This window comes from Mus musculus, chromosome 1 (genome assembly GCF_000001635.26).
Source record: "Mus musculus strain C57BL/6J chromosome 1, GRCm38.p6 C57BL/6J".
In the NCBI taxonomy this organism is placed as follows: Eukaryota; Metazoa; Chordata; class Mammalia; order Rodentia; family Muridae; genus Mus; species Mus musculus.
This window is the reverse complement of record NC_000067.6, coordinates 169,127,897-169,153,634: the sequence shown is the minus strand read 5'-3', so window position 1 is coordinate 169,153,634 and position 25,738 is coordinate 169,127,897. Positions and strand designations below refer to the sequence as shown.

General features: G+C 38.9%; 1 long non-coding RNA gene across 2 annotated transcripts in view; it reads left to right on the top strand.

The window, feature by feature from the left end:
- Gm39697 overlaps positions 1-25,413 on the top strand; it is a 44,652-nt gene extending 19,239 nt beyond the window's left edge. Inside the window, exons 3-6 of one of the 2 annotated variants that reach the window (XR_865719.1) lie at positions 9,318-9,416; positions 9,893-9,947; positions 19,122-19,241; positions 22,754-25,413. This is a non-coding gene — a long non-coding RNA (predicted gene, 39697). The remainder of the gene's footprint in view (positions 1-9,317; positions 9,417-9,892; positions 9,948-19,121; positions 19,242-22,753) is intronic. The other variant, XR_865720.1, reaches the window with a different exon arrangement.
- The last annotated feature ends 325 nt before the right edge of the window (positions 25,414-25,738 follow it).

Genomic DNA, 25,738 nt, shown 5'->3' with positions numbered 1-25,738 from the left:
AAAAAGAAAGTTCCATGTCTCAATTGCTGACATTGAAAATATTCACTGGAGCTGGGCAGTGGTGGCGCATACCTTTAATCCCAGCACTTGGGAGACAGAGGCAGGAGGATTTCTGAGTTCCAGGCCAGCCTGGTCTACAAAGTGAGTTCCAGGACAGCCAGGGATATACAGAGAAACCCTGTCTCAAAAAAAAAAAAAAAAAAAAAAAGAAAAAAAGAAAAAAAAAGAAAAGAAAAAGAAAAGAAAGAGAAAGAGAAAGAGAGAGTATATTCATTGGACACTCTTTAGGTGAAGGCTTCATCTATGTGCAAGAATGGATATGAAGGAGAACTGGGCAACTCTTGAATAAGTTATATGTAAAGATGTTGCTAATCTAGGAGGCAAATCTAGGAGCTAGGGGAAAAGAAAATGTAGACATTGAAACTCCTAGGCCGAAAGAAGATAGCCTTATGATAGCCTTACTGAAATGATAAAGACTGAGTATGAGCCATCATTTCCCTTGGCAAAATCTTCCATTGACCTGGTGAGAATGACATAAGGACATTTCCTGATTCCACCATTGTCCTCCAATAAGCTGTGACATATTAGTTTCATTCTTATACGTTACTCCAGGTTCCCACGTCATAACAAAGCATTCTAATTCAGCTCAAAGGAAGTGTGACTGCCAACCATAACAGTTAAGGACAATAGATTCAGATTCTTGCATTTTCAGTAACCCCAAACACATTCTAATCACATTCAAACCAGAACTACTAGAATTTGTTGCCAGGACAGTAAGGACACAGGAGTATTTTCAAATACTAGGTTTTTCTGTCATATCAGTGGGTCAAATGAATTGCAAACAATCAGTTTCTGGAAAGCCAAGGATGAAGTCACTTTACAATTCGACAATATGATTCTTAAGTAGTTATTAATTTTGGAAAGTTCTACTTCAAACATAAGTGACACATGAACAGAATGCACAGAATGCACAGATACCAGCTGCTCCCCCAGAGCCTATTGAAGAAAGTTCTTGAGTTCACTAATCTATAAGGTATCAAGTTCATAAGCTAACAAGAGGGTGCTGGTGGAAGTGGAGGGGACATTCTCATATTAATGGCAGAGTAAACCTTCCTACACTCCTGAGCACATGAATTAGTTTTGACCATAACCTACAAATCATGGTGAGATGTATTTGCTTGGTGTTTGGACCTCAATAAGAGACTTGCTTTAGGGTGACAGAGGTGAGAGGACCCCTTGTTTCACAAAGGGATGAGTCAAACTTAAGAGGGCTCTTCAGTCATGAGACATGCTGGTGTCTCAGTGACACAGATAGTCTCATATCTTCTACGAACTCTATCCTCTCCTTAAATATTCTTTTCATTGATGAAGGAGAAAGAGTGGGCTTCAGAAAGGAAAGACAAGCAGTGTATCACTTAGAGGTGAAATGGACAAGGTGAGCCTTTGCCAGGAGCAGCATATAAACTTCAAATAATTAATATGTTATCTTCTCTAAGATCAAGTTAAGCACTTAAGGAAGACATAGAGAAGACATTAAAGGAGGAAAGATATGGAGGAATAAATAGCTTCTTTGATGATATTTTGTCAAAGTAAAATTTAAAAAATTTTATATTTTATTTATTTACATTTCCAATGTTATTCCCTTTTCCCGTTTCTCCCCGGAAACCCCCTAGCCTTCTCCCCCTGCTTCTATGAGGGTGCTCCCTCACCCACCCACTCACTTCCACCTTACCACCCTAGCATTCTCCTACTCTGGGGCATCGATCTTTATGAGGACCAAGGGCCTTTCCTCCCACTGATGCCAAATAAGGCTATCCTCTGTTATATATGCAGCTGGAAACATGGGTCCCTCCATACATACTCTTTGGTTTGTGGTTTAGTCCCCAGGAACTGTGGGGGTCTGGTTGGTTCATATTGTTGTTCTTTCTATGGGTTGCAAACGCCTTCAGCTTCTTCAGTCCTTTCCCTAACTCCTCCATTGGGGTCTCCATGCTCAGTACAATGGTTGGCTATGAGCATCCACCTTTGTATTTCTCAGGCTCTGGCAGAGCCTCTCAGGAGACAGCTATATCAGGCTCCTGTCATCAAGCACTTTTTGGTATCCACAATAGTGTCTGAGTTTGGTGTCTGTATATGGAATGGATCCCCAGGAGGGGCAGTCTCTTGATGTCCTTTCCTTCAGTCTCCGCCCCACACTTTGTCCCCATATTTCCTTTAGACAGGAGCAATTCTGGGTTAAAAATTTGGAGATGAGTGGGTGGCCCCATCCCCCAACCAGCACGTTGCCTAACTTCTGGATATGGTCTCTACAGGTTCTCCCTCCTCTTTGTTGAGCATTTCAGCTAATCTCATCCATTGGGTCCTGGGAGCCTCTTGCTTTCCTGACACCTGGGACTTTCTGGTTATTATCACATTTATAAAAGTAGAAACTGAACACCGTAGTGGTGAATAACTTTGCCTAAGACCACTATCAGAAAAAAAATGTGAAACTTCAGATTGGGCTGTAATGTATTACTAGAGTTTGTGTCTATCGTTCTAAATTAACCAGAAAACCTCACATTACACACAAAAAATTTATCTTCACTAATTGATCAACAGACATAGAGAACTGGTTCCTGGGAAGTGTAAAGTGAATGAAAGGTAACCTATTCTACCCCAAATTCTGCCAGTAGAACAGGGTAAGTCAAATAGAACATTGTGGTTTCTCTAAAAAGATAGAAACTGATGTGTGAAAAATGTGGCTAGAGTACCAAAGAAAAGATGATTTATATAGAGAGGCCCACACCCTGAGAGGGATGCTTTTCCACCATTGATTTAAGAGTAATCTGTGGACACTTTTCGGGGGAGAGAATAACTCTACTTTTAAATTGGGTTATTTTGGTATAGACAAGGAGATTGTATTTTGAATAGGCAAAGAGATTATATGATGAATCTTTAGAATTCTGAGTACTGGAAGTAATTTATATTTTCAACTACAGAAAGACCTTAAAAAGCATGGGTCATTTGGAAAAAATTCACAAAGATGGGTTGACAGCAGAAATTAATTAACTCTAGACCAAAGAACCGACTTGATTTTCTCAACAAATCAGGACTAAAATGGATCAAAGTAATTAATAACGAACAACTACCTTCTAAAATATAGTCTGAAACCATGAACAATGAACTAACAACATAAAGTAGAAAATTTCTGACACACAAATAAGAATTACCAGGTATGCATATGATCAGAAACTTGTGCTCATATAAGGAGATAATTATTTAATATAAACAGACTCAAATCTGAGACAAATACTGTAATTAGCAGCAAAGGAGTAAAATGAAGTTGACTATAACATGAGACAAATAAAATAGAAATCATAAAAATGCACCAAATAAAAATATTAGGGATACAATATGTAGAATTGAAATTTAAATACAGTGAATAGAATAATGGATTAAGTTCATTATACCCACTGCTAAAGAATAGTTAAGATAAAAATAGAAAAAAGCAAAACAAAACTAGGCATTCCTGACCACAGCCTACTGACTGTGTCACAACATCAAACAACCTGTAACAAGTGCAACTGAAACCCCAAAGGCAACAAGAAAAGAAGGACAGAAAAAAAAAAAAGAATTCTTAGATTCCCTTTCTGATTCTGTGATAAAATACTATGATAAAAGCAGTCAAAGTTCCAGGTTACCACATGTCACAGCAGTAGATGTTTGGGACAGATGGACATTGCACCCACAGCCAAGAAACAGAACAAAGAATGCCTCTCTGCTAGTGCTCATATCCTATCCTACATTCATACATTTCCCAATCCACTTTCTAGGGAACGGTGTCACCCAGTGTAGAGCACTGTCCCTGGGAAGTGGGAGATACTTGAAAGAAGTATAATGCTGCCACAGATTCGGTCTAGAGTTCTCCCAGCAGAGTACAGAATAGGAGAACTCAGAGCCAAGTGGTCGAGAGACAGATTGGGGTTTGGGAAAGTGGATAGAAGTTCAAAATGACCTGCACTGGGCAAATCCTCCCACCTCAATTAGTGTTATCAATATAATTTCCCACACACATGATCACAAGTCAATATAATCTGAACAATCCCACATGATCCTCCCTTCCCAGGTGACTCATCATTTTGTCAAATCAACAATTAAAACGAACCACCATAGAATAAATAAGAGCCAATAGTTTACAGATTGGATGAAAATTCTAAACCCACATATATCCCAAACCTTGGCAAACAAGCAAGTTTTAAATTTAAAACTCATACAAAATAAGTGATGCAAACACTCAGGATGGAAAAAAAATAATGTAAAGAGGACAAGAAAGAGTAGAAGAGGGACCCATAGTGCATGCAGTATAAAGTAACTGTCAGTAAGAATTTCATTTCATGCTGAAAATCATGCAGGACAAGCAATGGTGCCTAAAAATTTTTAAGAGAAAAAAATTCAGTCTAGAATATTCAGAGTGAAAATTTCTCAATAGAGAAAGTAATATGATGACTTATAAGACAAAGAGAAGGAAAAATAAATCCATTACTAACAAATATACACCTCAGAAAATGTTAAAACAAGTTATTTTTACATTTATTTGCTTGTTTATTATTGTGTGTATGTGTGTGTGTGTGCATGTGTATGTCTGCATGTGTGTGTGTGTGTTTGTGTGTGTGTGTGTTTTCTATATTCATGTCATTATGTCTATGTGAAAGTCAGAAAACATCTTGAGAAAGTTGATTCCTCCTTTTGCCATATAGCTCAAGGGAAAAGAATTCAAGTCTCCTTGAGCCATCCTTCCAGCCAAGATCAAGTTCTTTAGATGAATGGAAAGTATCTACATTCATATGTGAAGAAAAAAAAAGCACCACTAGATATGGTAAATATTTCAACAAAGAGAAGAAATTATCAATATATTTTAACCAATGAAGAAGCTAGAGAAAGTACCCAAGGAGCTGAAGGGGTTTGCAGCCCCATAGATGTCAATGGCATATATAGTAATTCATAAATTATATCTGATTTTTCTACAAAAGACAAAACAGAATGAGGAACAATAGGTTGGAAAAAGGAAAACAGTGAAATAGTTGTTTAAATAAACTATTGGTAATTATGACACATTTATGTCAACTAAACGCATGAAGGACAAAGACAAGGTCAAGTTCTAAAAAAAAATCTAGAAAAAAGTCAGTATGAAGTCTGATTTGAACATGTGAACACACTTGAGGTATATAGGTAGGATATCATGGAAATGCTAATCCACAAGACAGAGTTCCCTGTACATCAGATAAAGTAGATTTCCTGACAAGGAATGTATATAAGGATGATACATGTCAGTAAATGATCAATGCATCAGGGAAAATATGTTCACAAATGATAACTAGGTCTCATTGTATGGGCTGTAAGGGCTGAAAAATAATGAACAAACCTACCTTTATATAATTGAGATCACAGTACTCTTTGAGTAGTTGATAAAACTGGTATAATGTGTTCATACACAGCTACTAAGCTACTTACTCACCTTTGTAAAATATATATAATATAGACTAAAAATTAATACGAAATAATGCAGTGCACTCAATGTTTACAGGATACTTCACTGAAGAAGAGAATGTGTGCTCTTTCTACTCCACATAGAATCATTGCCACTGTAGGAGATTATCAGAAGTCCCAACACTTCTTTGGAATTCTAAAGTATTCAAAGTGTAATGAAATAAGAATTGAAAATTTAAGAAAAATAAAAACTAGAAGTTAAAATAAATGTTGCGGGTACAATTAATATAGGAAATATTTAGTTACAGAAATTAAATTTTAAAATGAAGCATGGATGTAAGAAATAACCGGAGAATCAATTCAAATGAATCTAAGGATTTATCAGCTCACTAGGTTTAACTGATAGCAAATTAACTATATATTATCCAATTGTAAAAACTCCTGTTGCTACATATAGTCACCTCTTACTATCACAACATAGTATATAAACAAGTACATTACTTCCCAATTTGCCACATACCCTTCCTCGTCTCAATGTAAAGCAATGAGCCACTTCTTAAAAGTGCTACCATAAATAGTTTTATTCTCACTCAGCAATCATCACAGCTGCTTTCTAAAATGAAATAAAATTATGTCTAAAATATTGCATAGTTCTTTTATGTATATTATACATACATACACACATATGTGCATGTGCCTATGTGTGTGTATATATATATATATATATATATATATCCTAAAATCAGAAGAGGACCTGTTGTGGCATGAAAACAGATCAGTGGGAGGTGGAGGGAGACAAGGTGGAGCATTTAGAAGCAAAGATGATTAAAGTATGATGACATATATGTAAATATGTTATAATGAAATCTATTATTTAAACACTAACTAAAAGGCTAGGTTTTCGTAGCAGCAAGACTGCACATAAGGATCTGTGTAGTTGTCCTGGATGCTACGTTTATGTGTCACAATGACTAGTTTCAAAGCTATTGCTTAGTTGTAGTGATGCTTGTCATTTAGAGTCTCTGGGCATTTTCAAAACCAGAAATTTCTGGTTCCCTTAAATTTGACACTTTGCCTTTATCACTGCCCTTCTTTTTCATCATATGATAAGCAAGAAAGGTTTTTGTTTTTGTTTTTAATATAAGCCTTTTACAAACATATCACAGCAAAAATGTTAGAAGGGAAAAGATATACCCGGGCCTTTCATCAGAAGAGCCAAGGCCAGTGGTTACAGGGTTTGTGTATGTGTGTGCGTGTGTAAGTTACAAAATAAAGAATATAAGAAATGAAACCTGTAGTCAGAACAGCCATCTTTAGATATTGAAGGTGAACTTGATACAGAAAGCATCTGCATAGAAAACAGCAAAGATACTGAACATCCTAAATCATTAGGGATTTCACATCAAACCAACAAGAGAATTCTACAGCTCATCTGTGAGAGTGGGAAAACAGAACAGAATAAAATCCTAAACATTGACAATGACAAATGTTACTGTGAATAAGGAGAATTGAGATATTTCTCCACTGGGAGAAAGTGCCTGCCAATCATATCTTTGATGAGGGCCTTGATGCTGGAATACTGTCAAATGTCTTACAACTTAGTGATACAAAGCCAAATAACTCAATTTAAAAGAGGAGCAAAGGATGTGACCGGATGTCTCCCCCAAGAAAGTATGCCAAGAGATAAGATGATACTCAACCTTACTCACTGTTGGAGTAATGTAAATAAAGCACAGGCAGACTCCAGTTCATAACCCATTAAAAACGTGATTAACCAACAATCTAAACCAAAGCAGACACCAGTTTACAAACCACTAAGAATACAGACACATGCAAAATGACAAACAGTAACATGTGTTGCGGAAATTAAAGAAGTTGGTGTCCTCATATATGACTGATGAGACTGGAAAATGGTTCAGTGCTCTTGAAAAAAGAGCTTAGCAGTTGCTCAAAACTATAATGTGTAACCAAATATCCCAGGAACTCTATCAAAGAAATGCAAATATCCACCTACACAAAACTTGTGCACATCTTCTTAGCAGCATGGTTGTTACAGGCCAAAATGAATAACAACCGAAGGGGCTATTAAATAAATGGATAAAATACAGTCATTGAAGCTAATAGAACCCTACCTAGTATGCTTTTAGAGGTATGAATCACTGATGGATAAGTATTTCCTCCAAATTGATATCTTTCTTTCTAAAGGGGGCAAGGAGGTTCCTATGGCCCAGGAAGGGGAAGAAACTTAAGAGACTCAGAAAGCTCATAAAACCTACAAGACTCAGGAAGTTTATAAAGTTATAAAATTCATAAAAAGCTTTTCCCAGAGACCATATGAACAGAAAACAGTTGTTTAAGGAGAGAAGACTTCAGTAAAACTGCCTGATAATTTTGCAGGGAATTTCAGGGAAGCAGTTTTAACCAATAACCACCTGTGCCTGTCTTTAAGTAACATATGTTCTTATAAAGTAAACATGTATACAGGCGCTTGTAAGTAACTAATAAACTTACTACTCCACCAAGCCAGATATAGGTATAATAATTTCTTTGTTCTGCTCTACATGTGCTATGGGCTATGACTAGATGTTTGCTTCTCTCTAAGAAAGTTGACATACAATTAATTAATGATACAGAGTATAGCCTGGGTGAACTTAAATATTTATCTCAAGTGAAATAAACCATTCATAAAGCCACATGCATCATAGAATCTCTATAAGTATGAAGTGCAAAGAGTAGGCAAATCTACAGAAAGATAATGTAGGTTAATGTTGTTTACTTGGTAAAGTAGGCAGCTGAGAAAGGCCTGCTAATGCATATGGAGGTCATTTGATGATTAAAGTCCTCAGCAGAGATTATGGCAAAATGTCACATAGCCCCCAGAATACACCAGAAACCTCGCAAACAGAGATAGGTAAGGAAATGGTATACAAATTATACCTCAACAAAACTTGAAATAGCAACCCCTGCCCCCATCACCACCCAAACAAGAATGAGAATGAGTCTCAGTTTGTACTGAGTTTCTTCCATTTGATTTTAGAGGCCATTCCTCACACAACTCCTCTTTATCAAAAATACATTATTAAATAACTCCATGTTATGTGACTGGTAGTTGAGGAAGCACTTGAAGCCACACATGTTTTAACAGTTAGGAGATAATTAGGCTGATTGCCAGGTGTTTCTTTCTTTCTTTCATGATTCTCCTGTCTTTCAAACTCAGGGTGAAGCCCTTGATTACACACAGTGATGATCTCTTAATAGATCCTAGGAAGGCACTACTCTTGTTTTCCCAATTTTCTCAGAACCCACAGACCTCGTCTCCATCATTGGATGAGGTATTAGATCCCCTGAAAGACTGTTCTGTGATTCGCCTCTTTGCCTGGATATGATATCCTGTGTGACTGCATTTAATGAAGTAAAGTTGTAAGCTCCATGGAACTTAGGACAGGACTAGAAACAGAGAGTTGGGTGGGGACTTTGCACCTCCAGTGATTTTATGTTCTGTATCATTTGGCAATTCTCATTTCTTAGACCTCTTTTCCTCAACCATATACTAAAAATACTAATTGTAGTTCTAAGAGAAATTTTGAATATTTAGTCAGAACGTTGTGATAGTTTGAATACGAATAGCCCCTATAGGCACATATATTTGAATGCTTAGGGAGTAGCACTATTTGAAAGGATGAGGAGGTGTGGCCTTGCTGAGGTAGGTATGAGATTGCTGGAAGAAGTGCATCATTAAGGATGGGCTCTGAGGTTTCAAAAGCCCATTCTAAGCCCAGAGTATCTCTTCCTGCTGCCTACAAAACTGGATGTATAACTCCCAGCTATTTCTCTCTTCCTGCTGCTTGCAGATACAAATGTAAACCTCTCAACTACTTCTAAGGCAATACACCTGCCTGTGTGTCACCATATTCTCCACCATGATTAGAATGGACTAAACCTCTGAAACTGTAAGCAAGCCCCAAATGTTTTCCTTTATAAGAATTGCTGTGGTCATGGGATCTCTTTACAGTAACAGAACATTAACTAAGGTAGAAATTGGTATTAGGAGGTGGTATTGCTGTAATAGGCCTAACTATGGTGCTTGTTGGCAGAATGTGACTTTGGATCTTTAGACTAAGAAGGCTGCTGAACACTTTAAGCAAGGCTTAATGGGATATATTAGAAGGGGCATGGAAGACAGCAATGTAGATTATGACATTTCAGGTCAAGAGACTTCAGGGGAGAAGAATAGTAGTAAGTAGCCTAGAGGCCATTCTTGTGATATTTTGTTGAAGAATGTGGCTACTTCCTGCTGTTATAAATATATATATATGTACCAGAGGCTAAATTAAAGTGTTTGAGACTAATGGCTTTGGCAGAGGAGATTTCAAGACAGCCCATTATTGACTGTGTCATGTCATTATTTGTGCCTACTCTTACGCAGATCTACAATGAAAAGGAGGAAATCTGGACAAAGAGAAATACAAAAGAAATTTACGGTAAGATAGTGAAAATGATTTGAAGTGTGGGAGGCCCTTTATATGGGAAGCAATGCTGGTACTCATCATGAAGAAAAAAATTAACAAAATTGAAATGATAATCCTGATTATAATCACAAGGAGGAGACTTACACAAAATGCAAAATCCCTGAAAGCTGATAATGTTTATGTTTGCTATATGCTGAGATGCATGCTGCACCTCACAAATCACAGATATCAGATAGAAATGATATTTTTCTTGGAGTAATGTCTGCAGATACCTTGGAATCACATGTCTTTGCTACCAACTTCATGATTTGTTGTCAAATTATAACATTAGAACTGACAGGGTTAGGAAGTAGGAAAGAAATGGCTGTTCTAAAGAATGCTAATACACTGACTGAGCTTATTTCCAGAGGAATGTGGGATACACCAAACAAGTGTGAAAAGCAACTTTTGTATACCTCTTTCTTTTAATTCTGTACATTAACCCTTCCACACTCTCAACTCTTTGAGCAGTAGTGTTTTTCTTATACCACTTAAAGGTATACTTAAGCTACCTTGAAAATTCCTATACATTCCTCAAGACCCTGGTGAAGGCAGGTTGGGGGCAGCTTTTTTTGAGTGTATATTCCTGGCATACCTCAGGGGGAGCAAATCCTCATTTACCTTTTTTTTTTACGGGGGTGGGTGGGCTCTGGGGATTGAACTCATGGCCTAGCACATGTTAGGCAGCTACTCTTTCATGAAGAGCTATAGCCCAGCCTCATTGCCTTTGTTTTGATCCTTGTGTGTATATCTCTGTTATTGTGTATACTGAACAATATATGAACTGTGTACTTTTGTATCTTTCTTACTGGGCTGTAAAACCAGGAGCCCAGGGGTAGAAAGTAGCATCATCTACTGTAGAGTCATGGATCCAAGCATCCATATAAAAATCTTATAGAGCCCCGTAAGCCTATAACCTCAGTGCTTTGGGGGATATAGACAGAAGATTTTCTGGAGATTGCAGGTTATTACGTAAGAGATCTTGTCTCAAAAGAATAAGATAGAGTGACTGATCAGGCCATCTACTTTCCTCTGGTTTCCACACATATACAGGGGGCACTTCTCTACATACAAACATGTGCATAATTTTCATACATATTATACACAGATATGCTCACACATATTTTAAAAAATAAAAATGTATTAATTTTTGAGAAGATACTCTAGGTTTTCATATCTTATTTAGTCTGCGGAGGAGGAAGTGTGTCTGTCTGGCTCTGGCGATGATAAGAAGCAGCTGTTGAAGATACAGGGGAGGCAGACGATTTGTATTGAGACATAAAAAGAGAGAAAAACAAAAGTCACTGAGGGAAAACAATACTTATTCACATTCTTTTCTTAGTGTTTCCATAGCAACAAACAAACAAACAAACCCAGTTTTTTTTTTCCATTTTTTATTAGGTATTTAACTCATTTACATTTCCAATGCTATACCAAAAGTCCCCCATATCCACCCACCCCCACTCCCCTGCCCACCCACTCCCCCTTTTTGGCCCTGGTGTTCCCCTGCACTGGGGCATATAAAGTTTGCAAGTCCAATGGGCCTCTCTTTCCAGTGATGGCCGACTAGGCCATCTTTTGATATATATGCAGCTAGAGTCAAGAGCTCCGGGGTACTGGTTAGCTCATAATGTTGTTCCACCTATAGGGTTGCAGATCCCTTTAGCTCCTTGGCTACTTTCTCTAGCTCCTCCATTGGGAGCCCTATGATCCATCCATTAGCTGACTGTGAGCATCCACTTCTGTGTTTGCTGGGCCCCGGCATAGTCTCACAAGAGACAGCTACATCTGCGTCCTTTCAATAAAATCTTGCTAGTGTATGCAATGGTGTCAGCGTTTGGATGCTGATTATGGGGTGGATCCCTGGATATGGCAGTCTCTACATGGTCCATCCTTTCATCTCAGCTCCAAACTCCGTCTCTGTAACTCCTTCCATGGGTGTTTTGTTCCCAAATCTAAGGAGGGGCATAGTGTCCACACTTCAGTCTTCATTCTTCTTGAGTTTCATGTGTTTAGCAAATTATATCTTATATCTTGGGTATCCTAGGTTTGGGGCTAATATCCACTTATCAGTGAATACATATTGTGTGAGTTTCTTTGTGAATGTGTTACCTCACTCAGGATGATGCCCTCCAGGTCCATCCATTTGGCTAGGAATTTCATAAATTCATTCTTTTTAATAGCTGAGTAGTACTCCATTGTGTAGATGTACCACATTTTCTGTATCCATTCCTCTGTTGAGGGGCATCTGGGTTCTTTCCAGCTTCTGGCTATTATAAATAAGGCTGCTATGAACATAGTGGAGCATGTGTCCTTCTTACCTGTTGGGGCATCTTCTGGATATATGCCCAGGAGAGGTATTGCTGGATCCTCCGGTAGTACTATATCCAGTTTTCTGAGGAACCGCCAGACTGATTTCCAGAGTGGTTGTACAAGCCTGCACTCCCACCAACAATGGAGGAGTGTTCCTCTTTCTCCACATCCTCGCCAGCATCTGCTGTCACCTGAATTTTTGATCTTAGCCATTCTGACTGGTGTGAGGTGGAATCTCAGGGTTGTTTTGATTTGCATTTCCCTGATGATTAAGGATGTTGAACATTTTTTCAAGTGCTTCTCTGCCATTCGGTATTCCTCAGGTGAGAATTCTTTGTTCAGTTCTGAGCCCCATTTTTTAATGGGGTTATTTGATTTTCTGAAGTCCACCTTCTTGAGTTCTTTATATATGTTGGATATTAGTCCCCTATCTGATTTAGGATAGACAAACCCAGTTTTTAAAACTACGTATCTAGGGCAGAGAGAGATGGATCAATGGTTAAAGGCACTGATTGTTCATCAAGAGATCCTGAGTTCAATTCTCAGCACACACATGGTGGCTCAGAACCATCTGTATTGGGATCTGATTCCCTCTTCTGATGTGTGTGAAGACAGAGCACTCATATACATTAAAAACAAACAAACAAAGAAAAGTGTGTGTGTGTGTGTGTGTGTGTGTGTGTGTGTGTGTGTGTGTGATGCATGAAGAGGAAACAGCCATGAAGGTACTGGGAACATAATTCAGGACTTCTTGAAGAGCAACACATGTTCTTAAATATCACACCATGTTTATAGACCCTGACAATAATAATGTTTAAAGTGTTTTAAATGCCTGAATGTATCAAGGTCATCTTCATTCTAATTATCATGATAACTGAATCAGAGAAAGGAATTAGAGGATACTGCTGAGGGGTACTCGCCTGTGTTAACTGACTTATAACAGTCCCTATGTGTTTTCTAATAAGTATCCAAAGAAGTAGTCTAGGCATTCAGAATGCCATTGCTCTTTGGGAAAATTGCTTATTCTTGATCTCCCAGCCATGGCAAAAGGCCCATTCAGGAAGCTCCCACAGCCTGTGACCCAGGGGTAACAGTGGTTACTGGCAGAATGCCAAAAGATCACCTCTACTGAGGGGTGCTGAAGGGGTCATGGAGTGCCGGAGACTTCTTTGTTTCTCTGGTAGTGAGTAGAGTTGGTTGACTTTTTAACTTTCACCACTGCCATTTTTTAATGATGCAATTGCTTTGCAACCATTATGCATCAGAATAGAGTTTAAGAGGACACCAATCGTCTTTTTTTTTTTTTTCCTAAAAATGCCATGGCCAAGTAAGTCCAGAAGGCATTGAACTGATGAAGCTTATAAACGCCTTTTGAAAACCCATGTTTATTCCTGGCTGTGGACTTACCCTGTTGAATCTCAGTTGTCTGGTGATTTGCCTGTCTATTTTAAGCTCCTCCTACCTTATTTTAACGTCAGTGTTTCTACACCAAATAAAGAGAACATACTGAGTATGGACCTGATGAATAAATAACTAACCTTTTGGTGCCAGCACCTGAGTCAGGATGTGCGCGTTCAGTAGCCACCACATGGTGTTCTCGAGTCCCATTCCCACATTCCTCTTGGGAAGGCTGCCAGTCCATGCCTCCCCACATCCCTCCCGGAGGGACTTTGGCTACTGCAGCTGATATGCTGTGTGCTTGAATATTAAAGCCTTCTGCACTCTCTCCAATTTAACCCTGGAGTCTCAGCACTGGCCCTGTGGGACCTCTCCAAGCCATTTAAATGACATCCAGGCAAACCAGGCTGAATTACAAAATCATAGCATTACTAATATCAAATCCCAAGCCTCATATTTTAATATCATATATGAGTCCTGTCTCATGACCAAGATTAATATAATATGTAAAACAATAGATACCTCAAATTAATACAAAACATTGTAATACAAATGACTCTTATTCAGATTTGAATCTGCACACAAAGGCTATAAGTAAATTAGTTTTATTGATCTATATTCATAGAATTATTTAAATGCACCCTCTGGTACTGAGAGCCAGGGGTTTTTCTGAGGCTCGCCATTAATGCATTTTTCATTAGTGGCTAGTGCCGGGAAGCCCAAATTTCATTTGGCTGCAAAAGATTAATTTCCTCTTGACAACCATGGCCAGATTAAAAAGAAGAAGGAGAAGGAGAGAGGAGTTCAAACAGTGACCTAAAGGACAGTTCTCAGAACTGTGAATTAGAAGACCAGGAAAACATGGACAAGAAAACAAAACCACAGAGAACAGCACTGTATTGTGTGTGCTTTTTTCTTTCTTCACTGTGTGTTGGGGAGGAAACAGATATCTTCAAGACAAATAAACCCGTCTTTTTTTGGTTCTTGGCCCAGTCTGAGAACACATCACTCCATTTAGTTGATAACTGATCTATTTTATTTTTATCTCAGAATCATAAATAGAAAGGCATGAAGGTAATTCATCTTCAAGTGATTCGGAATTCTTGTACCCTTCCTTTGCCCCTTGAGTGGATTTCCTGAAAGTATTTTCTCATCAGCCTCTGAGAAGAAGCGCATATAATACTAGGAATAATATAATTAAGGCTAATTAAAGCCGTTCAAATTAATTTTGTTTGAAGATTCGTTGGAAAATTCGAAACTCCCATTGAGATAATTGGTACACTCTGGGGAGTCACAGAACTGAGCCCCTGAACCTGATTGCTGCTTGGATGTCCCCACTAGCTGAGAGAGTACTCTGCTTTGTCTTCCCCTAGGGTAGTTCAGTCATTATGCCAGCTCTGTGGGGAACCTTCTAGTTTTTCCTTTTAACTACCTCATCATTGGACCCCACAACCACTAACCTATTTATTATGACAATAGAATAATACTGATGTGGACCATGAAGACCAAAATGGGAAATATTTTTACAAGTGGGCAGAGGAAGCAGTCATTTTTTATGGTGTGATTTATGAGCCATTAAATGCCTTCTTGCATAAAGTGTCTCTCTCTCTTCTAGACTCAGCCAAGCATTGGAAAATCCTTTGCCTTTTAGGGGGATATTTCTTATAGATAGAAATTCCATATATTTAATAGAGATCTCTTTAAAGTACTAATCTTCCTAGGCATATTAATTCTTTCTAAAATTTCTATCACAGTGATAGGCTAAAAACATTCCCTCAAATCTCTCTCTCTCTCTCTCTCTCTCTCTCTCTCTCTCTCTCTCTCTCTCTCTCTGTGTGTGTGTGTGTGTGTGTGTGTGTGTGTGTGTGTGTGTGTATACTCCTGTGTGTACAGTAGCATATCTCTGAAGGAGAGAGGACATTTTACAAGAGTCTGTTCTCTCCTCCCACAGCATGGATTCCAGGACTTGAACTTAGGTTGTTAAGCCTGGGGGCAAGCACCTTTACCCACTAAGCTTTCTCTCTCTTCCCCTACAAAGATCTCTACAATTTATTTTACACTTGCCTGATAACAGGGAGTTATATTTCAGATGGAATTAAGATTACTCATCAGTTAATTTGGATAAGAAAGTTATCCTGAAATATCTAGTGAGCCCCGTGTAGTGACAAAATACCTTTAAAGTCAAAGAGAGAGTCAAAAGAGATAGATAATTAGGTGGATGCAACATGATAGGCTGCAGTTCATTTTTGTGGAGAGAATGGGGCTGTAAGCTGAGTGAAGACATCGTATAGCACATAGGGAACAGATTTCTTCCCTAAAACTGCAAGGGAGACCTGTTGAAAAGAAGTTGAAATACAACCAGTTTTGGCGTCCTGACCTTAGGTCTCTGAGATGCAATATTTACATGGTTCTAAGGTAGCAAATCATGGTACTTTGTTCCAATTGCAGTGGGGAACCAATATGAAAAGGAATGAGAACATATGTGCAATCAAGTACCCAGGAATGGGTGGGTGGGAGGGGCTTCAGCAAGCACATCAGAGAATAAGCACAGTGAAAGAACACTGAGAGGTGGTGCTGCTATGAGGGATTGGAAGGAGGGAGGTGGTGACATAGATAGCTCATGCATGCCTTTATTGAGACATGCAAGAAGGGACCATCGAGGAGAGAATGGAGGATAAAGAGGAGAATGCCCATGGCATAGCTGGATCATACCTCATGCATAGACCACAAACCTAAAATATACAAGATCTGAAGTTGTCTGGGGACTCCTTGTCATTGAGATTTTGGAACATTTTAGATCTTAGAATTTTAGAGGATGGATCTTCAGCTGGTAAAAATCTATATCATTACTCCAAAAACTTAAAAAGAAAAGCTGAAATCCATAAAGCTTCCAGCCCCGGGCCTTACTCCTGCTTGTAATGATCTTCTATTACTGTGTAGCAAAATTACCACAAGCTTGGGTACTTACAGCAGCGCATTTATCATATCCTGGTGTGCTGTGGCTCAGGAGCCTGGAACAGCTTGGCTGAATCTGCTGGTGGCTGTGCAACTGACCACCTAAGGTACAACTAGTCAGTTCTGGTCTGTAGACTCACCAGAGCAGAAGTCACTTTCATGTTCAGTCATGTTGTTGGTAGGAATTAATCCCTATGGTGGTATGGCTTCTGACTCATCTGTCTATCTATCTATCTATCTATCTATCTATCTATCTATCTATCTATCTATCTATCATCTATCTGCCTATCTACCTACATACCTATCTATTCCAGTGTTGGGCACCAAACTCAGGGCCTTCTACTTTCTAGGCAAGCTCTCAACCACTAAGCCAAACTCTCTAAAGGCCCTGACTTTTGGTGGTTGTTTTCTGAAGAGCACTCTTATACCTTAGAAGCTCACAAATTTCTTCACCCACAGGCCTCCCTAGTACAGCAAGTCACAAAGCAGCCTGGGAAAGTCATGCTAATATATTGATGATATACTGTATAAATCCTTAGGAACAAGTTCCAGAGGTTTTCTCTAGCACTCAGGGAAGGGATTATGCAAAGACACAGACACCAGGAAATGGGAATCATTTGGAATTCAACTCTATGTTCTCTTTTGTATTTTGTTTTGTTTGTTGCTGTTTGTTTGAATTTTTTTTCATTAGCATCACTCAGACTCAATGTACCTCCTTGTCCAGGTTATGCGTCTTATAGGAATCTTATTACTACTGCTAGTGACAAGTCTGACAATAGAATGGTAGAATTGATTCATTCAAGGTGCAGAATGACAGCTATTAAAGCCTGAGTAGGGTTCAAATCTTTTAAGGAAAGATTGATTCTTGATTGGTATTTAAATGAGCATGACTGTTAGTACCCAGACAAGCCACTAATCACACCACACCCACCAGCAGCAGACCCTTTCTTATAAACACTGTAGGGAAAATGTCAAGCCCCACACCTGTCTATAAATCCCAATACCTTAAGGCATTTTCCTGGTGTCTAGATTTCAGGAGAAAGAGGTGCTCACCTCATTTCCCCCAAGGAAATTTACTGACCCCAGGCTGCCAGTCTTTGGAACAACAGATGACTAGAGGTAGGGACACATCCCTCATGCATAAGCTATGGGCAACTTAACTAAATGTCCTTTCTCTTCTACATCATCAGTCACAAGTTCCTTCACTGGGATCACTCCCAGGCCCCTTGCCAGTCAGGAATCAGGGCCAGCCTGGCTCCAGGCCCATGCATTGAACTCCTCATCAACCACATGGCATGGAATGTGCCTCTCCTTTGGAATCTACCAAAAGAGAAATCCTTGTTCTGCCACATGGGCCTGAACAATTCTCAAAGTCTTTGCCAAGCTGTTTATCTATGGCACTGGAGCCTGAACTCCCTTCAGACTCCCTAACATGCTGCTGTCTGTTTGTCCATGCCTTTGATAACTAAATTTATTACCCAAAAGAACATCTGCCTCATTATCCCTCTTGAACACCAATTCTGAAACCTCACGATTAAGTACCTTATACAAAGGTGAGCTGGGTAGAGTCTAATTCTGCACTGCCCCACCACCACTTCCCACTTCCTTCTTTTATGCCCAGTCCCCCAATTTTTTCTTTTAGTTCTCTTATTATTGTGTAGACCGCCCATTTCTTCCTCAGAGTCAGTAGTTTGCTAGATTGAAAAACAGAAACATATGCTCAACTCCCTAGGCAGTTCCGTGAGTAAAGTGGGTGTCTCTGTCCATATGGCAGTCGAATAACACAGGGGTCCTCTCTATAGCAGTTATTGTGGGACCTTTAGTGTTGTGGTGGTGAGATTCAGCTCAGCAGATCTGCAGTTTTCAATATTAAAATGGAGCTCCCAAGACAGATTTTAAGTTAATATATGTGGTCTAAGTCTAGCATATTAAGAAGAGACTTGATTAAAGAACCTTTTATGTGAGAAAAATGAAACAAATCTGTAAATGAGGTAAGCCAACAAGGTGTCTGTGTCTAATTTCTGTTATAAATTGGTTTTGCCCGTTGATGGAAAACCAGAGGAAGCTATGATTCCTACTGACTAGAGAAAGTCCTCAATGTTTGTTGAGTGGGCACTCAACTGAACTTGGGTTCACACTCATTATTTATTGTAAAGAATAATTCTTTGGATTTACACAAGGAATTAAGGGTGATCTCAGTTTCCCACACAGCTTGATATTGATATGCTATTGTATGATATTGATATGTCCTATGCTATTTTGGATGAGGCAAGAGTCATACTGACTTGCCGAAGCCATAACTATATAGAAGGCATTAATGAGAAAAGAAAAAGAGGCGTGGCTTGATCAAGCTTCTTCACATTTTGGAGGTTTGCTGTGTGTCTGGATTGGTGGCACTCACTGCATTATCTCTGCAGTCTAGGAAGGGGAGGGGGCTTGGTTTTCGGCAGTATATGTCACTTTCTGATAACTCTGTCTCAGCCTCCCTTTGCATTAAAGGTGTAAAAATACTACTACCAGAAATTTCAATCATCTTGAACCTTGTCATATGAATAATGGAGAACCAGGAAATATACAACCATCATCTTAACCATAGTGAAGGTAAATAAAACAACGCTCTGTGTGTGCATGTTGTATGTTTTATGTAGTTCGTGTGTGTGTGTGTTCCTAAGAAGTACATAAGTAAACTGAGTGATAAAGGTGAAGGCATCTGTCTTAGTTAGCATCCTATTGCTGTGAGGAGACACCATGACCATGGAAACTCTTATAAAAGAAACCATTTATTTGGGGCTCGCTTACAGTTCAGAGTTTAGTCCATTAATGTCACGGCTACAAGCTTGACAGCAGGCAGGCAGACATGGTGCTGGAATAGTAGTTGAGATTTCTACATCTGGATTAGCAGGCGGCAGGAAGAGAGAAAGAGTGCACTAGGCCTGGCTTGAGCTTTTGAAACCCTAAAGCCTAACCCCAGTGACACACTTCCTCTAACCAGGCCACACCTACTCCAATGAAGTCACACATATTCATGCCACTCCCTAAGCATTCGAATCTATGAGCCTATGGTAACCAATATTCAAACCACCATAACATTCCTCTCAGGCAAAAAAAAAATGTCAAATTTTCTTTTAAGCATGGAGTAGGAAACACAGAACTGGAGATTGTAAGGCAAAGCCACATAATAAATAAGTACAAGAAGACTGAAAGTCAGTAAAATGGTAAACAGTATTTGCAAATATTTCTGTACTCTCTGGTTTTAAAAGGATTTTGTGGGGACACTCCACTACAAAGCTAACGGATGAGGAAAAGCAGTATTTAAATGAATGCACTATTATCTTACTCTCTGTATTTTTTCATCTAAAATAAATTGAGTAAAAGTGGAATTCTATAACCAGGGCTCTAAGCAATGCTATGAGTGAAACTCCCAAGAAACCAGGCAGCCATTGCCTTGCTCATTTCTCTCTCATATTCTCTGAGCTGATCTGATAGAACAAAGGCAGATACCATGACCCAGTCTCATGTGAAGTTGGCCTCCTCCAAGGAGAATGGCCAAGAAGATTTCGTGGATCATTGTTCACTTCCAACTCCAGGGGGTTGGTCTTCAAGTCTCAGGGAATCAATGATTGCTTTAAAATAATAATGTCTAGCTGGATTTTTTTTTTTTTGTGTGTGTGCTTCTTATTCAACTAGTCTGCTGCTGTCTAGCAGTCTAACAATTGCACTCCAGTAGCAAGGATTAAACTCAGCAGGTAGATGTGTAATCTGAGAGTTCTAAGCGTTTGAGTTTGGCTGGTGCCTGTCTGAATCCTGGAATCTTTATACACAGCATATATCATATAAAGTGCTCCACTAGACCACAGAGTTGTTCTCGTTAAAGTTAAACCATTGTCCTTGAGAACACAATGAATGGCGAAATCTGATACTGTTTGGGACTTAGATTAAAAATGAGGACAAAAAGCAATACTCAATAGGATTCTACTCACTTGTAAATAAATGTGAGATTGTAAAATTTGCAGTGGATCTAGGAATTATTATAATAAGCAAAGTACTCCAGACTTGTAAAGGTATTCTTTCTATGGCACACTCCAGTTTTTGGTGATTGTATGTATGTGTGTATATGTATTTGAGTGTGTATGTGTGGGCATAGATTATGAAACTAGAAAGGGGGCTATAAAAAAGGAAAGCAGATATGTTGAGGAAAAGAGGGATTCAGTAACATGAAAATAAGAAGAAGGTCACTAAGAGTGCCTGGGGACAAAGAGAGATGGGGAGATGGGGAAGAAGAGGGACGAGGAAGGTCAAGGAAGACAAACCACATTTGAAAAATGCCATAGTAGACAACATTATGTATGCTAATTTAGGAAATTAAGAAACAGCAATAGGTAAATGAGGAAAACAAAATAAAACTAGACACTAGAAAGTGTCATGTTTTTAAAGGTCTCAGTGTGTGAGCATTGGTAGGTGGATTGACCTTCCTATTCAGCCTACTTTCAACTGTTCGAATTTAGCACAAGTTATGTCACCACTAATGGTGATTTGTGCATTTTTGTTTTGTCTAGGAGGAGGGTGAAGACAGGGATTGAGTTCTTTCTAAATTCTGGTGGTATATTAGTAGAACAATTGTATTTCATTAAACACTTCTGGGATGGTAGAAAAATAAATGAATGGTTCATTTATCCTTTTAGATGTGAACACGGAGAGCAATGGGCAGATGAGGATTTTTTAAAACACAACTAATTTTGATTCCATTGGAGGAGGTTAAGAATACTGTACTGTGTGCTAAAGGTTTCCCCTTGGGCTCTTTTTATTTATTCCTTCCTTCCAGATGTGTAACCTGCAGATCTGGTGCTAGATGAGCACTGCTCTTGAAGAATCTCTGGAGCCTGAAACACACAAATAGCTGCTCTCATGAAGCTTGAGAGGAAGAGCAAATTTACTGAGTTTGCGAAGTGCCATGAAAAAAGCAACTTAAGGGAGAAAGGCTTTATTCTGACCTAGAATTTGAGGGCTAGTGCACCAGAGCAGGAAGAATGGAAGCAAAGACTGAGGAGAAGAGCTGGTAACAGTGCATCAGTTGTCAGGGAGCAAAGAGTGACTAGAAAATGGGCTGAACTCTAAAGCTCCATGACCCATGCCCTGGTAACCTATTTCTTCCCTCTGGGCTTCACCTTCTAAAGGTTCTGCAACCATCCCAGACAGCCTTCCCAGACAGCTCAGCCAGCTGCCGATTAAGTGTTTGAACACATCTACCTGCCTCTAGACAGCCTCGGTGTTACTCTCAGAGGAATCTAGAATCCAAGTCAATATGATTTAAAAAGAGTAGTAATACTGTCATTAATACATTATTAGCTTCCCTTCAAAGTATTTTGATATGAATCAGATATTTTTGGAAGAGAGATGTATCTGTAAGATTTGATAGCCATCCTAAGACATGCTTGGTACATGTTATCCCTGGATAGAACTTGCTTTATTGTGCCACAAAAGAGGAAGAAAATGACTGAAACATAAAGGTAATAGGAGAGAAAGAATTGCTAATTTTATGCCAGTGAACCCATTCTTTCCTCCACTAACGATTCTAGTGAAGGTCTGAGTAGCTTGAAGACAGTCCTAATTGTTGCATTGTGGGGTTTTCTGTTTTTATTTTTCTTTTTGATACAGTAGCCAATGTTTCTCTGTCTCTGGTACTGGAAGTAGTGTTTGATAACAGAAGTCAAGTATCTTACATTATTTAGTATTGCTTTTTCTCTGGACAGTATCATGTAAGAACTGAACAATTATTGTCATGAGTAAATATAGTCGCCTCTGATTATTCCTGGAAAAAGTTATTGGAGAATTTTTGTTTGATATGAAGAGTCAGAGTAAACAATAACTAGGTTTAAAAAAATTCTATTGTAAGCAAATGCTGGGGGCCTAGTCACTTGCAAAGGAATGTAACTCACATTGTTAGTTCTCTCCCTCTTCCTCTTTCTCCCTCTCCCTCCACTTCTTTCTCCCCCTTTTTCTCTCCCTCCCTTCTCATTAAGACCCCTGCATTCAGAAAGCATTGACCGTGATACAACTATGTTTTATAATGTTGCTTATATAAAAAATCCTGTCTTATTCTCTCCTTTCTGTAGGTACCGCCCTTGCTGCCCATTGGAATTGTGGAAGCAAGAAGGACCACCTAGCATTTGTTCTTTTCTTGAGTTGGTTTTGCCTCAATAGAGGCAGAAATGGAGCAGCTGTAAGCAGATAGTCCTGGGGCAGGTAATGAATAAGCGTGGCTTTTGGCCCTGATTGCAACCCTCTGTGCAGATGAGCTTAACTTGGGGCAGCCAACTTGAGAAGGAAGGAGGCTGGAAGAGATAATTGTGGACAACAGAGAGCTGGCCTGAAGATATCCTGCTGAATTCTGCATATCTCTGAACAGACATCAGATATCAGACACTAAATTTTCAAGATGCCTCCAATCCACAAAATAGAAGAAAGAAGGAAAAAAGAGGCAGGGATCTTTTTCTGTCAGGAATCTTGAACTCTGTTGATTGTAGAAGGCTGTTGGATATAAATGCATAAAGAAACATAAAGGAAGGATGCATATGTGTGTGCATGCACATGTGCAAATTCCTGGCAATACCTGCCTGCAGCCTTCTTCTGCTTCTCCAAGATATGTCTGTACATAAGCTTACAATGTCTACCGAGTCTTACAAAATAATGTGAAATTACATAGAAATAGCATTAAGCTTCCTGGGACTGGATCTTATCTGACACATGCATCCTTATCAGATAAGATGCTGAGATACATATAAGTGGGTAGTTTCTATTGAGCATCTTCTCTCCCTTATGTCTGGAGGAAGAGAATGAACTCATTTCTAATCCTGCGAAGTGGCTGTTTAAAGAGAACTAACTCAGTCACTAACTCAGTTGGCTCCCTGAACAAAGATGATCCTGCTTCCATGATGCTCCTACAATCCCAATCTCTCAATGTTGGTGGAGCTGAGGCAGCTCTTCTAAGCCATGTGACAAGGATGAGGACAAAAACCCTCCTCAACTTTCAATTGATAGAAGGATTCCTGATCTTAACTATGTAGATTCTGTTCTCTCAACTCTGAATCATTCACTTTTAGAACACTTCTAAGGAAATGAAAGCATAGTAGCCTCTATCTCATTATGTTATAACTGTTTGGGGTGCTAGAGTTACAGCACAGCAACTTCAACTCTCACTGATACATTTATGGTATCATTTGTAATTAAGAACATTGGGCTCCATTTAGGGAAACAGATCACCCAGATAACCTAGCTGGCTAACTGGGTAGTATATATGAGCTCCCGTGGAAGGAGCAAAGAGTGAGCATTATAAGAAATTAATCAAGGCAAAGTTCATTAATCCCATGACTCTGAATCCCACAAGAAACTCTCAGCAGAGAAAGCTATTCCATACAAAGGGAAACCATTCTGGAATGTATATATTTAATTTACATATGGTATATTGAAAACAAATACAGCATAACTTCTAAGTATGTATTTTAATACTGCAATTTAATAGTATTTAGGCTTTGATTAATATTCACCTAGAGGCCAAGTAAGCATGCCACATTCATCTACTATTTTTCTTAAGTCAAGAAATGGTTTGTTCACCTAACACCTTTTAGATCTTGCCTCTTGGTCACTCATTAAGCTCCATCTTTGCTTTTGTAACTCATGCCTCTCTTCTAAACTGTGACTGTGGTGGTAGGGAGTCTCCAGGCCACTTCCATATCGCATCTCCAGCATCTCTTCCAGTGTCCAATGCTCAAAGAGCTATTAGTTAATGTGTGGCTGGGGAGAGAACACCTCTCTCTCTTTTTTAACTGTCAAGTTGAGAATTCTAGATTTTAGCCTAAGCTGTATCATGATCAAACACTGCAGAACGGGATTCCAGATTGTGTTTGGTTAGGTTCACTGTCAAATTAGCCACTTATCACTTTTCTGCTCAAAGAAATGAGGGGCTCCCTAATCAATATTCTTAGATGAGACTGGAGGGATTTCTGTGGCTATAAAAAGTCAGTTAATATCTCTACCCAATCACTTTCATAGTACTGGTCTGAAACAGGAAACTTTCAGTTGTATGTCTCCCCTTTTACAAGCCTTTGTTTTTAAAATGTACATTTACTTCTTTTTCTTTATGTGACTGGTTGTCTGTATGTGCCTCGTGTGTATAGTCATCTGTAGCAGCCAGAGTACAATTGGAAACTCTGGAACTGAAGTTACAGGAAGTGGTGTACCACCCAGTCTGGGTTCTGGGAACTGGTCCTGGGTCTTTGCAAGAGCATCAAGTGCAATTAACAGCTGAGCCATCTCTCCAGTTCTACAAGTTGTACTTTTAAATAATAGTATATTATGCTAATGTATGAGCATACACAAAATCAGAGCTTAATCATCCAACTTCGATAATCACCAATGTTTTGTTTGTTTAGTCTTTGTCCATTTCTTCCAAAGTTTGTTTACTTATTTATTCTTTTTATAATTAAAATCAAATACTAACCTAATGTTACCTCTGATTTTGTCTTCCACAGCATAAATGCTGTTAGATAACTTCCCACTGTCTTATGCTTTTGTTTTCCAAGGATCCAGTCACCCATAATCAGTGATGCTCCAAAGCTATAAAATGGAGAATTTCAGAAATACACACTGCATGTCATTCTGCTTGTCTTAAACGCCATGCCATTCTGAATAAAGTGTTGGAATCTCCCACCACCCTGGTTCATCCCAGGTGAGACAAGAAGCATCCTTTCACCCAGAGCATCCATATTCATAAACTCTTCACTCACTAGCACTTAATAGGTAACGAGCTCTTGAGTTATCAAGGTTACTGTCACAGTGTATGTGTGTAAACAACCCTTACTTTATTTAGTGATACCTCCAAGCAAAAGAATGGCAAGTCTGGCTATTTCTTTATGCCACAAGGAAGCCCTAGGATGCTTCTTTTAAGAATCCAAAAAGAAATTCCTCAAAATTCATAGGCTGAAGTTGCTAAAATCCAACAACTCTTTGAAATTGTTCAAAAAGGAAAATATATTCCTTCAAGTTTGCTATTACACATCAGGTTGTAACCGCCGCAGCAAAAATCATTAGATTTGTGTGTG